Raw genomic sequence first — 22,761 nt, forward strand, 5'->3', positions numbered from 1 at the left:
TGATGCGGTAGATACAGCTGGCACGGTGTATCGGGCGCCCGTTTGGTATCTCGGGAACCCTGCACACATCGTTTGGGGCTGTGAGCGAAACTCTGACCGGATCTCCTCGCGGATGGAACCCGAATAGGCGATAAACCTGGACTAGAGACTTGTGCGGTTAGTCAGGTCGTGGCCGACTGCCCCGCCAGGCTTCCGCTTGAAGGTTGCCGAGATACATGACCTGTACATGGTGGTAAGTGGTGAGAGCGTGTGTGAAGAGGTACACCCCTGCAGGGTTATAAATGATCTATTCGAATAGATGTGTCCACGGTAAAGGACTTCTGGGTTGCCTATAACAGTTCATAGACAAGTGAAAGTGGATACTCTAAAATGCGCAAGATAAGCGTGAGTGTTATGGATGGCGTTCTCGTAGGGAGACGGGAGCGGATCCATAGTGGTGTATTGATATGGTGAAGATGTGGACTCGTGTGCGCCACCTCAAAAGAGTTGCTTGCAGTCATAGTTCAGGTTAGCCACTGAGTCAAAGCTGGCTTGCTGCAGTTAAACTCCACCATCCCCTTTATTGATACCGATGCATATGTAGATAGTTCTGATGTAAGTCTTGCTGGGTACATTTGTACTCACGTTTGCATATTTTATGTTTTGCAGAGAGACGTCAGTCTCGCTAGTAGTTTCGTGTGAACTTCGACATTTAGCTTGATACCTCAGCTATGATCTTGTGCCCTCGGCAGGATCTGGTAGATAGTCAGGCTTCTTAGACTTTTCCATTTGTAGATGTCTATACTCAGACATGTTAAGCTTCTGTTTGTGCCATGATTTGTATGCTATGATTGTTGGGTCATGAGACCCATGTTTGTAATATCTCGCTCCTCGGATCCTAATGAATAATACTTGAGTCGTAGAGTTATGTTGTGATGCCATGTTGTATTTACACATATCGAGCATATTGTGTGTATGATTGAAATGCTTGGTATGTGTGGTATCCGACAATTTAGTTGTTTATCCTTGGCAGCCTCTCTTATGGGGAGATGTAGTCTAGTGCTTCCATGAGCCATAGTAGTCCGCTACAGCCCAGTTCACCAGAGTCCTGCTAGCCCAGCACTACTGCTCAGGACACTTGACTGGCCGGCATGTGTTTCACTTTGTTCTTGTGTCTGTCCCTTCGGGGAAATGTCATGCGATGAAATCCGGAGTCCTGCCTATCCTGCTACAGCCCGGGTTCCCGGAGTCCTATTAGCCCAATGCTACAGCCCGGAATCACACGCTGCTGACCGACATGCTCGATGTGATTCATGTATGCCTGTCCCCATAGGTTAGTGCCGCTTTGGGTTCACGACTAGCCATGTCGGCCTGGGTTCTCTGTCATATGGTTGCTAGCGACACTATCATATACGTGAGCCAAAAGGCACAAACGGTCCCGGGCCATGGTAAGGCGACACCCGTGGGAATACCGTGCGTGAGGCCGCAAAGTGATATGAGGTGTTACCGGCTAGATCGATGTGACTTGGAATCGGGGTCCTGACAGCTTTGGTATCAGAGCCTGACTGCCTGTAGGATTACCATGCCAAACTGGTCGAAGTTGAGTCTAGAAATGCTTTAGTTATATAAGGGAATTGATTGTGGAAGGGAACGTAAGGCTCTTTTTACTCCTTATACCTCATGGCCTTCTGATCTGAGTCAACCTCTTCTCTTCTACGGGGATTAAGAACTAGGGCTTCTCATCTATCTATCAGGATGACGAGTTACTATGTTAGAGACTTATAGGATTGATGTATTCAAGCCTCTGTTCAGTTCCTACTACTTCCATGTGTTCTTAGTTGATCTCAGAACCTTGATATGGTGATGTTGAGCGGTCATGCCACTATTTTGCAGGATGTCTCAAATATTTTTGAGCATTTACAGCCGTTATGCTATCCGAGTCATCCCAGGTTTCTAACTAGTCTGATGCATTTGCAAATTCCTTCCTCCCATTACCGATGTTCCTTTGGGCCAGTTTAACCACACTAATCAGTGAGTTGAGGTACTCTATTACCTTGACATATATGTTGGAGGTATTATTATGACCCTAGGTGTCTTAGGGAGTCACCTAGTAATCTATCAATGCTTTGTGTTCCCGGTGTGATGATTCTGGCCACCATTCTCGAAAGCATCCCGTGATGCCATTTAGTAGTAGGCATTCTACTCTTGGGTTCTTGACCCAAGATTCACTCTACTTACCTCGTGTCGATAGTGTTGCTCGTACCTTTAGGATATTAGTAACCTTTGCATTAGTCCTCGAGGTCTGTGGTATATCATTCTTCCAAATACCATGAATCATCCTTGGCAGAAAATTCGTTTGAATCAAAAGATCACAACCAGAGTGCTCTTAATGAGTTCTCCATTCTACATTGTGAATCTATCAGTTCTACCTTTCTGCATGGGTTATCCGGGAGAAATGTTGAGCTTTGCTCAACATACTAACCTATATATCCACAACTCAGAAAGATATATGTTCCCTTGAGTTGTCCCTCTTCATTTGTATTCCAATCATCATCTATCAATTGATAGTCAGGAGTAATTGTGCATCCGTGTTATCGATGCTTATTATTACTGTGGTGAGTCAAGCCATTCTAGTTCAGAATGACTAGGAGAAACAAACTCCAGTACCTCATCCATTTCTAGGATTGGGTCAAAGCAGTTGTATTCCGCAGATCAAATGCAATCAAGCTTTGATTCTGTTCTACCCCGAAGTATTACCCACTTTTATGTCAGGAACGTCATGAGAATTGCACCTTCTCTTATGAATTTTGATGCAGCGATACTCTCGCCATCATCGTTCATTCCTCGATCCCGTGTTGCCATAACCGGAATGCCGACAAGTGAACTATGATGTGTGAAATCGGTAATCCTAGAAACCTCGTTGCTTGGTAGTTAATGGACAATATTCTCATTCTTAGCGTGTTGGTTATTGAATCATCATCCTAAGATTGATCGTGCTACCTAGTCCTTATTTCCGGTGCACTCTTCGATCAATGAGTTAGGGTTGTGTCAATCCCTCAATCTTTTGATCATATCAACTTGCCCTGAAAAGCAAGGTTATTCTCGAGCTTAGTAACATATCGGTGGTTCGTGACTCTCCTAGTATCTTCTCAGAAGTGCTACCAGGTTGTCACCTGACCGCTATGTTAAGTTCGGGATCAAGTTGGTTTCTTGTAAACCACCCCTTCTCCAAGAATCCGTGTTGGATATCTCTGAGCTGGTTGGTTAAGCTAAACAACAACTTGGAGAGTTGGAAGATAGAAACTTGTCTGACTTAGTTCAAGTTAAGGGATATCCTTGTGTGTGTGTGTGCTGAAGGAAGGTGATATCTCCATCGATTGGTCCTCGTGATCAGTTGTTGGATCTATTGCCTTGTCAAAACTTTGACTTGAGTATGGGCTATCGTCAAGTCAAATAAGAAACAACGATGTTCGTAATGTTTTCTTACTCGTGGATGATCCCTCGAGCATAATGTTTTCTTACTCGTACATCTTTTGGTCTGACCAATACTATCACATTGTTCACATAATGGTGGAAGTCCAGTGATATGGAAATTCCGATGAGTTGCTATTGAGCCCATCAGCAGCATTTTGTCTCCTCCATGATCTATGTTGAACATCCAGCTAGTGTTGAAAACTTGTGTAAGCATTTTCTTCATGCCCGTTCATGTAGAATATGTTTGGATGAAAGTAGTGACCTCCTCTAAGTTCACGTGCAAACGATGCAAGTTGCCACTGTGAGTTCGAGAAAGGTTGTTTTTGTTTCTGCTGGTACCATCCCAAGTCAGTCATGCATGTGCGAAGTATGCTATGGTTTGATAGGCTCGCTACCTCCATTCCATTTGTATTCCCTACCACACCAAGCCACTGGCTGATTTGTTCAGGGAAAAGAAGTTTCTTCATAAGAGCTAATCATATGACTTATGCAAGGACTTCGATATCCTTGATGATGGTTCCCAACTAGGACTCGCTAGTGTTTCATTGTAAGACTACTATGTGGTCATGCTTGTCTGGGACAACATGTTCACATGTGTTTAGTAGAACCAGCTCATGTTTTGGAGCTTACTACCACAGTCCATTTCCTGAGAATCTCGCAATGACATCTCGTCGATTTGTGTTGCAAACTTTCATTTTCTTTCTAGACTCGATGAGTCTGGAATATACTAACACCAACCAGATCTGAATCTCAGGCAGATATGATGGTTGGAACATACTCCAAGAAATATATTGTTGGTCCCTCTATAACCGGAAAGTGGATGTGGTGGCCAACACACCAAACCGGAAGGCCTATTATTGTAGTATCCTGGTTGAAGAAGTTGGCCACCTCCCCATAAGGATCTCGCAGGATCTTCCTCCGTAGTTATTCCTTATGGATTCTTGAGCTTCCGAAGTCCGACCTTTTACTTGATGTTCTAGATATCAAACCATATCTATGAATGGATAACGGTAGCACATCAAGTAGAACATTAGAGGCGGGGTGCTAAATGCCTCTCAGTCGATCGTCCAGATTCTGTTCCCTTAGCCTCGCTAAGGGAAGATCTGAGAAGGTGTTATCCTCCTTTGTATCCGCATCATCCATCACTAGTCATCATGGTAGTATGTCGTGTTGCCAGGATCCTCGCCACGGATGTTGGTAGAACCTTGATGAATATGGAAATGCTCAAGTTCTTGAGAGCACGCGTAAGCAAAATCATCCCTTGCGTTGTCTTCAACAAGGTAGTCCACATCATCCATCCTAGTCCGAGTATGCCATCTCTTTGAGCTATCTCAAACGATCAATTGTAAATTGCCTTAAGCTGGTATGAAGAGTTTCAATGATCTCTAAATCAAAAGTAATTCTTTTTGCCACTTAAGGGAATATTTCTGCGAGTCACCTTCCTTAAGATGTCTCGTTATGGTATCATGGCAATTATCTCCTCGCTAATTTGAAACCATGCACCATCCTACTTAAGCGTGGAATTGTTGCCTACCAAATTTTAACCTTTATCATCTGCTTCTTTCCATCACCCCTGATGTGTGTTTCGTGTCTCAGCTCAAGAGATGTTTTATATCTCACTCCATGAGTTGATCTTGAGTGCTCGATCTCCAAGGAGATCGATTCCTGTAGAATTTATTCCTGTAGAATTTCTTTCTGCCGTCATCATGCTGGATGAAGATCCCGAAAGCAAAGACGTCAAGATCAAGATGACGCAATGAGTCAACATCCTCGGGAAGGGTAGTTGGACCGAGAAGACTGCGATAGTTTTGTGACTCCCCTTCCTTCTTACCTCAGGTCTTGAATCTCGGGCCAAGATTCTTGTTTAGTGGGGGTGAGTTGTCACAACCCTAGCTTAGTTTTGCTTACTCTTGCATGATCATCATGGCATCATGTTTATTTTTTTATGAAACTGAAATGGGGATGATAGAACCCTCAGCACCCCCCTTAAACCAACTAGGGTTTACTAAAATCATTTTCAATGATTTCAAAATGCCCTTTAAAAATGTTCATCATTTCTGGATCAAGGTGGAAGCATCTACCGAAAATGGTTGACATTTTTGCAGGACATATTTGGACTTTGAATTAATTAAACCATATTTAAATTGGAGCTATTTAAATGCTATATATATTTTAGTTGCTCCAAAAATGTTGGAAATTGTTAAGGGTCACAGGAATAACTCAGAAAGCACCCATAATTATTTCCAGGATTTTATGAATGGTTTACTATTTATTTTTAAACTAGAACAGAAAAACAGAAATTAGAAAAGGTAACAGAAATAAAAGAGAGAGACAGAGGAGCTACCTGGGCTTACCTGGCGCCCCAACTGGCCCACCTCTGTAGCAGCCCAACTGGGCAAAGCTAGCCCGGCCCACCAGGGGCAGCACTGTCTTCTTCGTCCCGCTAGGAGGAGAAGCAGCTGCGTGCCCGATGCGCAGGCGAGCCGCGCTGGCTCCTACCTGCCTGCGTGCCCCCCTCGACTGCCTGGTCGCCGCCACGCACACCCCCCGACCCCCTCATCCTCTTCCCTCTCTCCCTGGACCTCTTTCCCCTCCTCTGCTCTCTCTCTCGCGGCAACCCGAGCGCAGTCGTCACCATCGCCGCCGTTTAGCATGGCCACCGATCTCCCCAGGAGTTGTTTCCGTGCCCCCGTGCTCCGCCCCCAACCCCAAGCACCTCTCCGCTGACCAACGCAAGGCCAGACGACCCGAGGACGATGCCGCGACCTTTCTTCCCCGTCCATGGCCGCCGGATGCTACCATGTGATTCGCCGTCGTCCCTGCCTCCCGGAGCTCCACGACTGGCACTTTCGAACCGCGGTGAGCTACTCACCGTTTCCCCTCTGACCCCCTTGCTTGCTCCCGCCCTCTAGCCATAGCCCCGAGGTCACCTGAGGCCGCCGTCCGCCATGGCCGGCGAGCCCGCGCTCCCAAGCCTCTCGTCCTCGCTCCAGGGGCATCGACATGCTCCTGGCGCCTCCAGGAGGCTGCCTAGCCACAATGTTTGCTCACTCGAGCACTAGATCCCCAAACCCGCTCGAGCCCAACTCCGGCCGCCGCTTCTGCCCGCTGCTCTCGCCGCGACATGCCGTTCCCGGCAACCCCACTTGCACCATTGGATGCGGCCGAGCGCCAGCTTTCCAACGGGACCGACCGCGGCCGAAACCGTCCCCTGTAGCGCTTCCCACATCGTCTCCATCGTCAGCTTTGGTCGCCGCCGGCTGAACTCCGGCGAGGCTGACGTGGCGCCGTCATTAGGGGCTAATCACGCCCTAATTAACCCCCTTGCTCACTGACAAATGGGCCCCACGCCCTAATTAACCCCAGCTTTATTTCTGCTTAGATTAGTCATAACCCCGCGGGACCCACGCGTCAGCTTTGACCTTGCTGACGTGGACTTTGACCGGCCCCACACGTCAGTGACTCATGCCAGCGGTGTGTCACTGACCAGTAGGCCCCATTGGTCAGGTTTGACCTGGCCAGCCACAGTTGACCTGATGACGTCACTCTTACGTCATGCTGATGCAGTAAAACCTTTTCCGGATTTTAAATAAATCTAAATGATTTATTTATTTTCAGAAAATATCCAAAACTTTGAAAAATCATATAAAATCAACCGTAACTCAGAATGTAATAATTTATATATGAAAAATTAACAGAAAAATTCAAGGAATCTGTTAATGGCATTTTCATGCATGTTTGAACAATGTTTGTCCTCTGTTTTGGACAAAATAAATAAATGGCATTTAACTAATCATATATGGAGTTTGAATTTGAATCTTGTACTCAAACCAACTTCATTTAATTGTGTTGCTAGTTGCATTAGGCCAATCAAAAAGATATTGCCATGTCACATTCATGCATCATATTGTTTACATTGCATTGATTGTGTCCTTCCCTGTTTACCGGTAACCGTCCCCTCTCAGACGACGATGTTTCCGACGATGTGATCGATGACACCGATGAAGAACTATATTATCTTCAGAAGTGCCACGCAAGCAAAACTCCCTCATTCATTCCGATACAATCCCAGTCTCTCACTCCTGCTCTCTTTTATTGCATTAATACAACAACGATTCAACTGTTACTTGCTGTGGTAGTTGAACCCCTTTATCCTCTGCATGACCTGTCATTGCCACACTAAATAGATGAAACCCACTAGCATGAGTAGGAGTTGTTTGAGCCTTGATGTGCCTACTCATTCATGCTTGTTTGTCATGCCTGCTACTGCTTAGAGTTGAGTCAAGTCTGATTCATCGGGGATGAATTGGAACAGTGACGAACATGTCCTACTGTGTGTGCTAAGTGTGTGAACACGATTTGGTAAAGGTAGCGGTGAGAGGCCATGTAGGAGTGCATGGGGGGTTGTCTCATTGAAACCGTCCTCAGGAACTGAGTTCTGTGTTTGCGATCCATGAACAACTACTACCACGCATTGGGCCTGAAACCAATGGACCCACTCGACTTATTAACTGCCCTTGCCCTCTGTCCAGGAGTTGCAACTAGTTTCTGGTGTTTGTAGGATATGTGTTGGCGACCGTGCGTAGCGCTGACCCTAGGGGTGGGCTATGATGCGGTAGATACACCGTGGCATGGTGTACCGGGCGCCCGTTTGGTGTCTCGGTAACCCTGCACACATCATTTGGGGCTGTGAGCGAAACTCCGGCCGGATCTCCTCGCGGATGGAACCTGAATAGGCGATAAACCTGGACTAGAGACTTGTTTGGTTAGTCAGGTCGTGGACGACTCCCTCGCCAGGCTTCCGCTTGAAGGTTGCCGAGATACATGACGTGTACATGGTGGTAAGTGGCGAGAGCGTGTGTGAAGAGGCACACCCCTACAGGGTTATAAATGATCTATTTGAATAGCCGTGTCCGCGGTAAAGGACTTCTGGGTTGCCTATAACAGTTCATAGACAAGTGAAAGTGGATACTCTAAAATGCGCAAGATAAGCGTGAGTGCTATGGATGGCGTTCTCGTAGGGAGAAGGGAGCGGATCCATAGTGGTGTATTGATATGGTGAAGATGTGGACTCGTGTGCGCCACCTCAAAAGAGTTGCTTCCAGTCATAGTTCAGGTTAGCCATTGAGTCAAAGCTGGCTTGCTGCAGTTAAACTCCACCACCCCCTTTATTGATACCGATGCATATGTAGATAGTTCTGATGTAAGTCTTGCTGGGTACATTTGTACTCACGTTTTCCTATTTTATGTTTTGCAGAGAGACGTCAGTCTCGCTAGTAGTTTCGTGTGGACTTCGACGTTTAGCTTGATACCTCAGCTACGATCTTGTGCCCTAGGCAGGATCTGGTAGATAGTCAGGCTTCTTAGCCTTTTCCATTTGTAGATGTATGTACTCAGACATGTTAAGCTTCCATTTGTGCCTTGATTTGTATGCTATGATTGTTGGGTCATGAGACCCATGTTTGTAATATCTCGCTCCTCGGAGCCTAATGAATAATACTTGAGTCGTAGAGTTATGTTGCGATGCCATGTTGTATTTACACATATCGAGCATATTGTGTGTATGATTGAAATGCTTGGTATGTGTGGGATCCGACAATCTAGTTGTTTATCCTTGGCAGCCTCTCTTATGGGGAAATGTAGTCTAGTGCTTCCATGAGCCATAGTAGTCCGCTACAGCCCGGTTCACCGGAGTCTTGCTAGCCCAGCAGTACTGCTCAGGACACTTGACTGGTCGGCATGTGTTTCACTTCGTTCCTGTGTCTGTCCCTTCGGGGAAATGTCACGCGGTGAAATCCGGAGTCCTGCCTAGCCTGCTACAGCCCAGGTTCCCGGAGTCTTGTTAGCCCAGTGCTACAGCCCGGAATCACACGCTGCTGACTCACATGCTCGATGTGATTCATGTATGCCTGTCCCCATAGGTTAGTGTCGCTTTGGTTTCATGACTAGCCATGTCGGCCCGGGTTCTCTGCCATATGGTTGCTAGCGACACTATCATATACGTGAGCCAAAAGGCGCAAATGGTCCCGGGCCATGGTAAGGCGACACCCGTGGGAATACCGTGCGTGAGGCCGCAAAGTGATACGAGGTGTTACCGGCTAGATCGATGTGACTTGGAATCGGGGTCCTGACATAACTTCTAGCCAGAGAGAACCCATGCAACGGGCATCCGGGCCTGGTGTTACCCCTTGAAAGGAGGTTTTGCTATGGCAAATTTTTGTTGGGTCTATCCCCATGTTGCGGATTGTGTCATGGTATAACAGGTTTAGACCGCTGCCGCCGTCCATCAGGACATTTGTAAAGTGGAGTCCGCCGATTATTGGATCTAATACCAAGGCAGTCCAGCCTGCGTTCTGGATACGTCTAGAGTAATCCTGATGGTCAAAGGTGAGCGGTTTTAACAACCATTAGCGAGACTCCTTTGGGATAGGCCGTATGGCGCGTATCCCTGTTGCCGCCATTCTGTTCGTCACGTGAAGTAAGTTTACTGTTTTGACTTCTTTTGAGAAATCCTTTTGTCTCCTGGTGCTCTGCTTGTGGGGTTCGTCATCATCCTCACTTGGTGTGTCGATCCCCTTGTGTTCGGCATTGAGTTTGCCGGATTGCTTGAAAACCCAACAATCTCTATGGGTATGGTTCGCAGGCTTCCCGGGAGTACTGTGTGTTTGACATATTTTGTCCAAGATTTTGTTTAAGTTGGATAGCTCGTCCCTGTTATCCTTGAGGGGTGGCTTTCTCTGATTCTACCCCGAGCTTTTGCATCCGGCGTTGACCGCCATGCTCTTTGGGATGTTTCTCTTATTTCGGCTCTGGTCCTTGCTGCGTCGGGGTTTTCCGTTTCCATCCCTAACTTCGGATGTACTTGGGTCGCTGGTGCTACATCTTGCCAACCAGCTCTCCTCTCCTGCGCAAAAGCGGGTCATGAGGCTTGTTAATGCGGCCATAGTTCTTGGCTTTTCTTGGCCGAGGTGTCTAGCGAGCCATTCGTCTCTAACATTATGCTTAAAAGCTGCTAGGGCTTTAGCGTCCGGACAGTCGACTATCTGATTCTTTTTAGTAAGAAATATGTTCCAGAATTTCCGGGCTAACTCTCCGGGCTATTGAGTTATGTGACTGAGATCGTCTGCATCCGGAGGGCGGACATAGGTTCCTTGAAAATTTGCCCGGAAAGCATCCTCAAGCTCTTCCCAACTTCCAATGGTGTTTTGGGGAAGGCTTTTGAGCCAATGCTGGGCTAGCCCTTTAAGCTTGAGGGGTAAGTATTTTATGGCGTGGAGGTCATCTCCTCTGGCCATGTGTATGTGGAGGATATAATCCTCGATCCAGATCCTAGGGTATGTTGTTCCGTAGTACGCCTCTATGTTTACGGGCTTGAATCCCGCTGGAAATTCATGGTCCAGCACCTCATCTGTGAAACATAGGGGGTGTGCGGCACCCTTGTATTTGGGTGTGCCGTGATATTCGGATATTTTCTTGGCCCGTAGATAGATCTGGCTGGGCCATCTTTTTGATGTGGATCCTTTGGTGGATCGCGTGCCGGTTTGTGTGTGGCGCCGCTTGCCGCTCCATGCTGGCCATGCGGTCGTCTATCCGACCGGGTGGCTTTCCTATTTTTTGACTGCGGGGGCTCTAAGGCCTCCTCGTCAAATTCAGGCAGTAGCTTTAGCTTTGGATAGCTTTTTGTGTGGCGCCTGCCGCCATATTTGTCTGCGGTGTTGCGTACTTTGCTCCATTTGATTCTGAGTGCATCTTCCGCAGTTTTGAGCTTCCGCTTCTGCTTTTTCAGGCCACACGCAGTGGCGACGAGCCTTTTGTGGAGGTTCTTCTGCTCCGTGAGCCTATCCGCGTAAGATCGTCCGGACTGTTGTTTTCGTCGGGGACGAGGTGTTCGGTTTGTTTATCCAAGTTGCCCTGTTCGGATGTTTGCTCGAAGGCATGTTCGTCGTCCGCCGGCTCGTCCTGCTCTATGGCTGGGTCTGTATGGCTGCTTTCTCTGTCGAGGCGTGGCTTGGAGCGGCGCTTATGTCACTGCTTTGATTGCTTTTCAAGTGAACGATCCCTCGTTGCATCCCTGTGTTCCTCGTCGTCACTTCCTTTGGGTGCCAAACCATGTATACATCATGAGATGAGGTGGCTGTCCAGTGCCTTATATGCGTTGGTTCATGTTCATCTCCTACATCGTTGTCCATACCGTCGATGTCTTTGGAGTCAAAGTCGAGCACATCGTTTAAATTATCGACAGTGGCTACGAAGTGGGTGGTGGGTGGGCATCGGATTTCTTCGTCGTCCACATCCCAATCCTGCCGGTCATAGTCCGGCCAGGACTCTCCTGACAAAGAGAGAGACCTGAGTGAATTCAGAATGTCGCCGAAGGGCGAGTGCTGAAAGATGTCTGCGGTGGTGAACTCCATGATCGGCGCCCAATCGGATTCGATCGGTAGGGGCGCGGAGGGCTCGGAGTCCAGAGAGGAGTCCGACACCTTGGAGTGACGGGCTTCGCAGAGGACAAGGCTGGTGTTTGGCTTGATCGCCGTAGAGATTGCAGCCCCGAGGAGGTGTCTAATCACCCATCATCGATTGGTGTGATCGGCTCCGAGCTAGGGGTCGGAGCGGACACAGGTGCGGCCTCCAGGGAACTGTTCGGCGGCAGAGCTAGATCATGGCCATCGTGGTAGTGCGGCGCGCTAGGCTGTGGCTCGAATCCGTCGAAGATCAAGTCTCCGCGGATGTCAGCCGTGTAGTTCAAACTTCCAAATCTGACCTGATCACCAGGGGCGTAGCTTTCGATCTTCTCCAGATGACCAAGCGAATTGGCCCGCAGTGCAAAGCCGCCGAATACGAAGATCTGTCCGGGGAGAAAAGTCTCACCCTGGATCACATCGCTGTTGATGATCAGAGAAGCCATCGGGCCTAAAAGTGACGACACAGAGGAACTCTCAATGAGAGCATCAATGTCGGTGTCAAAACCGGTGGATCTCGGGTAGGGGGTCCCGAACTGTGCGTCTAGGCCGGATGGTAACAGGAGGCAGGGGACACAATGTTTTACCCAGGTTCGGGCCCTCTTGATGGAGGTAAAACCCTACGTCCTGCTTGATTGATATTGATGATATAGGTAGTACAAGAGTAGATCTACCACGAGATCAAGGAGGCTAAACCCTAGAAGCTAGCCTATGGTATGATTGTTGTTCGTCCTACGGACTAAAACCCTTCGGTTTATATAGACACTGGAGAGGGCTAGGGTTACATAGAGTCGGTTACAATGGTAGGAGATCTACATATCCGTATCGCCAAGCTTGCCTTCCACGCCAAGGAAAGTCCCTTCCGGACACGTAACGAAGTCTTCAATCTTATATCTTCAAGTCCAGGAGTCCGGCCGAAGGTATACTCTGGCTATCCGGACACCCCCTAATCCAGGACTCCCTCACCAAGCATTTCAATCATACACACAATATGCTCGATATGTGCAAATACCATATGGCATTACAACAAGACTCTACGACTCAGAGTATTTACTCATTAGGCTCCAAGGAGCCAAGCATTACAAACATGGGTCTCATGACCCCAACATACAGAGCATACCAGGCAAAGCACATGCGGAAGCTTAACATGTCCGAGTACAGACATCTACAAATGAAAAAGGTTGAGAAGCCTGACTATCTACCCGATCCTGCCGAGGGCACAAGATCGTAGCTGAGGTAACAAGCTACACGTCGAAGTCCACGTGGAACTACTAGCGAGACTGAAGTCTCTTTGCAAAAACATAAATTAAGCAAACGTGAGTACAAATGTACCCTGCAAGACTTACATCAGAACTAACTACATATGCATCGGTATCAACAAAGGGGTAGTGGAGTTTAACTGCAGCAAGCTAGCTTTGACTCAGTGGCTAACCTGAACTATGACTGCAAGCAACTCTTTTGAGGTGGCGCACACGAGTCCACATATTCACCATATCAATACACCACTATGGATCCGCTCCCGTCTCGCTACGAGAACGCCATCCATAGCACTCACGCTTATCTTGCACATTTTAGAGTATCCACTTTCCCTTGTCTATGAACTGTATAGGCAACCAAGTAGTCCTTTACCGCGGACGCGGCTATTCGAATAGATGATGTTAACCCTGCAGGGGTGTACTTCTTCATACATGCTCTCACCACTTACCGCCGTTTACACGACATGTACTCGGCAACCTTCAAGCAGAAGCCCAATGAGGGTGTCAGCCACGGCCTACCTAAACACTCAAGTCTCTAGTCCAGGTTTATCACTTATCCAATTTCCATCCATAGGGAGTCCGGCCGAGGTTTCCACATACGGCCCCGAACGATGTGTATAGGGTTCCGAGACACCAAACGGGCGCCCGACATGCCCGACCACGATGTATCTACCGCAACATAGCCCACCCCTAGGGTCAGCGCTACGCACGGCCGCCAACACATATCCTATAAACACAAGAAACTAGTTGCAACTACTGGACAGAGGACTAGAGTGGTTAAGAAGCCGAGAGGATCCATTGGTTTCGGGCCCAATGCATGGTAGTAGCTGGTTCTTAAATCACACATACAGATCTCAGTTCTTAAGGACGGCCTCAATGAAACAACCCACCATGTACTCCTACATGGCCTCTCATCGATACCTTTACCAAATCGTGTTCAACACACTTAGCTCACACATAGTAGGACATGTTCACAGCTTTCCAATTCATCCCCGATGAATCAGACCTGACACGACTCTAAGCAGTAGTAGGCATGACAAACAAACATGAATGAGTAGGCACATCAGGGCTCAAACAACTCCTACTCATGCTAGTGGGTTTCATCTATTTACTGTGGCAATGACAGGTCATGCAGAGGAAAGGGTTTCAACTACCGCAACATGTAACAGTTGAATCGTTGTTGTCCTAATGCAGTAAAAGAGAGCAGGAGTGAGAGAGTGGGATTGTATCGGAATGAACAAGGGGTTTTTGCTTGCCTGGCACTTCTGAAGATAGTATAGCTCTTCATCGGTGTCATCGAACTCATCGTCGAAACCACGTCTATCGAGAGGGGACAACTTCCGGCAATAAAGAAGGAAACACAATCAATGCAATGCAACAATATGATGCATGCTCATGACATGGCAATATGCTGTTGATTGAACTAATGCAACTAGCAACCATATTAAATGAAGTTGGTTTGAACCCTAGGTTCAAATTCAAACCCCATATGTGCTTTCTTAAATGCCATTTAATTGAATTATCCTAAACAGGGAATATAAGTTACTCTAACATGCATGCAAATGCCATAAACAGATCCTTTGAATTTTTCCGATCATTTTTCATATATAATTTATTTCATTCTGAGCTACGGTTGATTTTCTATGAATTTTTGAAGTTTTAAACATTTTCTGGAATTTTCTGAATTATTTTAAATCAAGAAAATGTTTAACTGTGTCAGCGTTGTGCAAGCATGACGTCAGCGAGTCAACTGATGCTGACCAAGTCAAACCTGACGACCGGTTCCCACATGTCATTGGCTCACTGTTAACTGGGAGTTAATCCCGTGTTGATTGGGATTTGACCCACTGCAGGGCCCGGCTGTTAGTGTCTGTTAGGGAGGGATTAGTGGTGATTAGCGCCTATCGAAGCGACCACGTCAATCCACCGGAGATCGGCCAGCGGCGACCTCAACTACGGCGGAAGCTCGCCGGAAACATGCTAGGGGCTGCGGTTTGTCGCTCGGGAGGCACCGGACATGAGCTCTTGCTCTCGCACATCTGATGGACCAGACGGGAGGTCACGGGGCGGTCGAAATCTCGCCGGTGTCGAGGTTCAACGGCGAAAGAACCACGGCGTTGTGCGGGACGAGTCTACGGTGCAACATTTTCACCACTTGGCAGTGCTTCAGACTCCTACGAGCTCAACTAGCACGGCTGCAACCTCAAAATCGGGCGGAGGCGGCTATGGGCAGGACAACGACATGGCAGGGCGGCGGCGAGCTTCGGGCACGACGGCGCTAGCGCTAGAGGACGTGCGGGGCGACGGGGATAGGGGCGAAACGAAGAGGGGCTCACCCCGCGTAGTTTGGAGACGTCAGCGAGCTCGGGGGAGGCTGGCCGACGACTAATCGACGTCGGCGATCCAGGGCGGCGGAGGAGGAAGATGGTGATGTTGCGAGCGATGCAGGGCGTCTGGGCTCGCGTGGTTCGGTCGTGAAGATGAGGGGGACGATGGCGGAGCTCTTGAGCCAGTCAAGGAAGTGAGGGGTAGGCGCTGGCCGCGGTGGTGCACGTCGGCGGCGACGGGCACGTTCGGGTGGTAAGAGAGAGAGAGAGAGCCAGGGGAGGGGAGAGGTTGCGGGTGAGAGAGAGAGAGAGAGAGGTCAGGGGGTCTCTGGGGGTGTCGTGCCGCTCGTAGCGGTGTCGAGGAGGCAGCATGCAGGCAGGAGGTGGCGATGCACGTGCGTGCGCGCCGCGGGCACGCCGCGGGCACGCGCCCCTCTCCTCCTAGTGAGAGGAGAGGGACGACTGGCGTGGCCACTCAGCTGGGACGAACTGCTGGGCCGGCTGGTAAGTGGCCCAGGTAAGCCTCTCCCCCTTTTTTTCGTGTTTTGTTTTCTTTTCTATTTCTGTAATTTTGTTTATGATTTAGGAAAATACTAAACCAATTTATTTTGTTCTGAAAGTTAATATAGGAACTAATTGGATTATTCCAGAGCCCCATAGTAAAAATTAGAATTATTGGACATACATAATATATATATAACATATATATATATATCCACTGCAAATATTTACTGGATTAACTCAAATGGCCAAAAATAAATACTTCTAAGCTCCCAAAAATATTGGTTGGAATTTTAACTCTGGCCAATATTATTTGAAAAAAACAGGAACATTTTCTTCGGCCAAATTGAAGCAATTTTTATCTTGATCATTTCCAAAATGATTTCTGAGGATTTCGCAAGTCCCCATTTCAAATTCACTGAATTTTAAACATGATGCACACATGACTAGCTAGCCCAGAGCAAACCAGAACTAGGGATCTGACAACTCACCCCCACTAAACAAGAATCTCGTTCCGAGATTCAAGCATAGGGTAAGATGAAGGAGAAACACAAACTAACACAATCTTCACGATCCAGGTTGCACTTTGTAAGAACGTTGATTCGTCACCATCTTTGTCTCGATGTCTTGCTCTGAGAACTCCAACCGACATGGCATCGAGAGGAAAAGGAAAAACTCTAGAAGGATCGATCTTCTCAAAGATCGAACAACCGATGATCAACTCATGGAATGAGACATTGAAACATCTCTCGAGCTGAGACATGAAACATACATCCAGAGGGATGGAGTGTAACAGATGACGAAGGTTCACTAGGTAGACAACAATTCTCGCTTAAGAAGGTGGTGAACGGTTGTCAATTTAGCAAGGAGTTGAGTTTCCATGATACCATAGCGAGACATCTTAGAGGAAGGTGACTCGCATAAATATTCCCTTAAGTGGCAAAAAGAATTACTTTTGATACAAAGATCATTGAAACTCTCTATACCAGCCTAAGGTAATTCTGGAACGATCGTCTGGAAGAGTTCGAAGGAGTGGCATACTCAGACTAGGATGGATGATGTGGACTACCTTGTTGAAGACAACGCAATGGATGATTTTTGCTTATCATCGGAAATGGATGGGACGCATGGTAAGCCCACTTTGAAGATGATCCTGATCAGTAATTACTGAGAAGGATAGTCCGTAGTAGGATGACACAATGGCGGTGCAAGCTGGGAACAAAATGCAAATGCTGGGAATGATTCTAGTAACTGGGGAGAAACCCAACAGTAGAGAGAGATTCCACTGTTTGAAAGGTTATGGCATAATCGAAGAAACTAAGAACGGATCCCAATTAATGTCGACGATAAATCCTAGTGCTTGCGCATGCTCTCATGAACTTGAGCATTTCCGTATTCATCAAGGTTTTACCAATATCCATGTCAAGGATCCTGGCAACACAACATGCTACCATGATGAATAATGGTGGAAGATGCGGATGCAAAGAAAGATAACACTTTCTCATATTTCACATTAGCGAGGCCAAGGGATCAAGATCTGGATGATCGACCAAGAGACATTTAGCACTCCTCTTCTAATGTTCTCCTTGATGTGCTAGCATAACCCATTTATTAATATGGTTTGGTATCTAGGACATCAAGTAAAAGGTCGGACTTCAGAAACACAAAAATCCATAAGGAACTACTATTGGAATAAATTCTGTGAGATCCTTATGGGGAGGTGGCCAACTTATTCAAACAAGATACTACAATAATAGTCCTTCCGGCTAGGTGTGTTGGACAAGACATCCACGTTACCGGGTTACCGAGAGACCAATATTATAATTCTTGGGACACGTTCCAACCATCATATCTGCCTGAGATTCAGATCTGGTTGGTGTCAAGATATTCCAGACTCATCGAATCTAGAAAGAAAAGTGAAAGTTTGCAACACAAATCGACAAGATGACGTTGCAAGATTCTCGGAAAATGAACTACGATAGTAAGCTCCAAAATGTGAGCTGGTTCTGCTACAAACCTATGAACACGCTGTCCAAGACAAGCATGATCACATAGTAGTCTTACAATAAAAACACTACCGGGTTCATATGGGGAACCATCATTGAGGATATCGAAGTCCTTGTATACTTATCGATGAACTTATTATCCTTGAACAGATTAATCAGTGGATTGGTGTGTTAGGGAATACATATGGAATGAAGATGATCAGTCTAACAGACCACATAATACTTTGCACATGCATGACTGACTTGGGATGATTCCAGAGGAAGCAAAAATGAACTTTCTTGAATTCACAGCGGCAACTTACACCTAATGCACGTGAACTTGGAGAAAGTCACTTCTTTCACCAAACATATACCTCATGAGCAGAACACGAAGGAAATGCTTACAAAGTTTCCAACACTAGCTTAATGTTTAACACGAGTCATGGGGGAGACAAGATGCTGCTGGTGGGATCAATAGCAATTCATCAGAATTTTCCATATCACTGGAATTCCACCATTATGTGAACAATGAGATAGTATTGGTCAGACCAACGGATGTAATGGTGTATGCTCGAGGAACAACCAGGAGTAAGACAACATTGCAAATATCATTGGTTCTGAGTTGATTTGATGATAGCCCACACTCAAATCAGAAGATTGTAAGACGATAGTATCGACAATTGATCACGTGGATCAATCGATGAAGATATCATATTTCTTCAAAACACACACACAAAAAGATATCCTTTTAGAATGAACTAAGTAAGGCAAAGCTTTATCTTCCAACTCTCCAAGTTGTTGTTTAGCTGAACCAACTAGCTTAGGGATATCCAACACAGATTCTTGCAGAAGGGGTGGTTTATCAGAAACCAACTTGATCACGAACTCAACATAGCGGTCAGGTGATGACCTGGTGATACTTTCGAGAAGATATTCAGAAAATCATGAACCACTGATATGACTCTAAGCTCGAGAATAATCTTGCTTTTTAGGGCAAGACGATATGATCAAAAGAGTGAGGGATTGACACAATCCCAACTCATGGATCAAAGAGTGCACCAGAAATTAGGACTAGGTAGCACGATCAATCTTAGGATGATGATTTAATAATCAACACTCTGAGAATGGGAATATTGTCCATTTACTACAAAGCAACGAGTTGCTCGGAGTATTGATTTCACACATCACGGTTCACTTGTCGGTATTCTGGTTGTAACAACACGGAACCGAGGAATGAAAAATGATGGCAAGAAGTATCACTGCATCAAGAATTCATGAGAGATGGTGCAATTCTCATGAAAATCCTGGGGGTAATACTCCAAGGTAGAATAGAGCAAAAGCTGGATTGGCATTTGATCTGCGGAATACAACTGCTTTGACCCAATTCTAGATGTGGATGAGGTATTGGAGTTTGTTTCTCCTAGTCATTCTGGAATAGAATGGCTTGACGAACCACAAGAGTAATAGGCATCGATAACACGAGTGCACGACTACTCCTGACTACAAATTGATAGACGGGGATCAGGATACATCTAAAGAGGGACAACCCAAAGGAACATATGTTTTTCAGAGTTGTGGATGCAAAGATTAGTTTGTCGAGCGAAGCTCAACATTTCTTTAGGATAACCCATGCGGAAAGGGGTAGAACTGGCAGATTCACAATATAGAATGGAGAACTCGTCAAGAGCACTCTGGTCGTGATCTTTTGGTTTAAAAGAACACCTGCCAAGAATGGTTCATGATAATTGGAAGAAGGATGTACCGCGAACCTCGAGGACTATCGCAAAGGTTACTAATGTCCTAAAGGAACTAGCAACACTATCAACATGAGGTAAGTAGGGTGAATCTCGGGTTCGAGAACCCATGAATAGAATACCTACTACTACATGGCATCACAGGATGCTTTCGAGAATAATGGCAAGAATCACACACTGGGGATAAAAAACATGGCTAGATCACTAGGTGACTCCCTGAAACCCCTAGGGTCATAATAATAGCTCCAACATATATAAACCGAGGCAATAGAGAACGTCAATGCACCGGTTAGCTTGCCTTCCACACCAAGGAAAGTCCCTTCCGGACAAGGGACGAAGTCTTCAATCTTGTATCTTCAAGTCCAGGAGTCCGGCCGAAGGTATAGTCCGGCTATCCGGACACCCCCTAATCCAGGACTCCCTCAGCAAGCATTTCAATCATACACACAATATGCTCGATATGTGCAAATACAAACATGGCATCACAACAAGACTCTACGACTTAGAGTATTTATTCATTAGGCTCCAAGGAGCCAAGCATTACAAACATGGGTCTCATGACCCTAACATACAGAGCATACCAGACAAAGCACATGCGGAAGCTTAACATGTCTGAGTACAGACATCTACAAATGACAAAGCTTGAGAAGCCTGACTATCTACCCGATCCTGCCGAGGGCACAAGATCGTAGCAGAGGTAACAAGCTAAACGTCGATGTCCACGTGGAACTACTAGCGAGACTGAAGTCTCTCTGCAAAAACATAAATTACGCAAACGTGAGTACAAATGTACCCAGCAAGACTTACATCAGAACTAACTACCTATGCATCGGTATCAACAAAGGGGTAGTGGAGTTTAACTGCAGCAAGCCAACTTTGACTCAGCGGCTAACCTGAACTACGACTACAAGCAACTATTTTGAGGTGGCGCACACGAGTCCACATATTCACCATATCAATACACCACTATGGATCCGCTCCCATCTCCCTACGAGAACGCCATCCATAGCACTCATGCTTATCTTGCGCATTTTAGATTATCCACTTTCACTTGTCTACGAACTGTATAGGCAACCAAGTAGTCCTTTACCGCGGATGCGGCTATTCGAATAGATAATGTTAACCCTGCAGGGGTGTACTTCTTCATACACGCTCTCACCACTTACCGCTGTTTACACAACATGTACTCAGCAACCTTCAAGCGGAAGCCCAACGAGGGTGTCGGCCACGGCCTACCTAAACACTCAAGTCTCTAGTCCAGGTTTATCGCCTATCCAGGTTCCATCCGCAGGGAGTACGGCCGAGGTTTCCACATACGTCCATGAATGATGTGTACAGGGTTCCGAGACACCAAACGGGCGCCCGGCATGTCGGGCCACGGTGTATCTACCGCAACATAGCCCACCCCTAGGGTCAGTGCTACGCACGGCCGCCAACACATATCCTATAAACACCAGAAACTAGTTGCAACTCCTGGACAGAGGACTAGAGTGGTTAAGAGGCGGAGAGGGTCCATTGGTTTCGGGCCCAATGCATGGTAGTAGCTGGTTCTTAAATCACACATACAGATCTCAGTTCTTAAGGATGGCCTCAATGAAACAACCCACCATGTACTCCTACATGGCCTCTCATCGATACCTTAACCAAATCGTGTTGAACACACTTAGCTCACACATAGTAGGACATGTTCACAACTTTCCAATTCATCCCCAATGGATCAGATCTGACACGACTCTAAGCAGTAGTAGGCATGACAAACAAACATGAATGAGTAGGCACATCAGGGCTCAAACAACTCCTAGTCATGCTAGTGGGTTTCATCTATTTACTGTGGCAATGACAGGTCATGCAGAGGAAAGGGGTTCAACTACCGCAACATGTAACAATTGAATCGTTGTTGTCCTAATGCAGTAAAAGAGAGCAGGAGCGAGAGAGTGGGATTGTATCGGAATGAACAAGGGGTTTTTGCTTGCCTGGCACTTCTGAAGATATTATAGCTGTTCATCGGTGTCATCGAACTCATCGTCGAAACCACGTCTATCGAGAGGGGACAACTTCCGGTAATAAAGAAGGAAACACAATCAATGCAATGCAAAAATATGATGCATGCTCATGACATGTCAATATGATGTTGATTGAACTAATGCAACTTGCAGCCATATTAAATGAAGTTGGTTTGAACCCTAGGTTCAAATTCAAACCCCATATGTGCTTTCTTAAATGCCATTTTATTGAATTGTCCTAAACAGAAGATATAAGTTTCTCTAACATGCATGCAAATGCCATACATAGATTCTTTGGATTTTTCTGATCATTTTTCATATATAATTTATTTCATTCTGAGCTACGGTTGATTTTCTATGAATTTTTGAAGTTTTAAACATTTTCTGGAATATTCTGAATTATTTTAAATCCAAAAAATGTTTAACTGCATGAGCATTGTGCAAGCATGACGTCAGCGAGTCAACTGACGCTGACCAGGTCAAACCTGACGACCGGGTCCCACATGTCATTGGCTCACTGTTAACTGGGAGTTAATCCCGTGTTGACTGGGATTTGACCCGCTGCAGGGCCTGCCTGTCAGTGTCTATTAGGGAGGGATTAGTGGTGATTAGCGCCTATGTAAGAGACCACGTCAGCCCGCTGGAGATCGGCTGGTGGCGACCTCAACCGTGGCGGAAGCTCGCCGGAAACATGCTAGGGGCTGCGGTTTGTCGCTCAGGAGGCACCAGGCATGAGCTCTTGCTCTTGCGCATCTAATGGACCAGACGGGAGGTCATGGGGCGGCCAAAATCTTGCCGGCGACGAGGTTCAACGGCGAAAGAGCCACGGCGTTGTGCGGGACGAGTCTACGGTGCACTATTTTCACCACTGGGCAGTGCTACGGACTCCTGCGAGCTCAACTAGCACGGCTGCAAGCTCAAAAGCAGGCGAAGGCGGCTGTGGCCAGGACAATGACATGGCAGGGCGGCGGCGAGCTTCGGGCATGGCGGCGCTAGCGCTAGAAGACGTGCGGTGCAACGGGG

The sequence above is a fragment of the Triticum dicoccoides genome, chromosome 7A, assembly GCF_002162155.2.
Source record: "Triticum dicoccoides isolate Atlit2015 ecotype Zavitan chromosome 7A, WEW_v2.0, whole genome shotgun sequence".
NCBI classification, from domain to species: Eukaryota; Viridiplantae; Streptophyta; class Magnoliopsida; order Poales; family Poaceae; genus Triticum; species Triticum dicoccoides.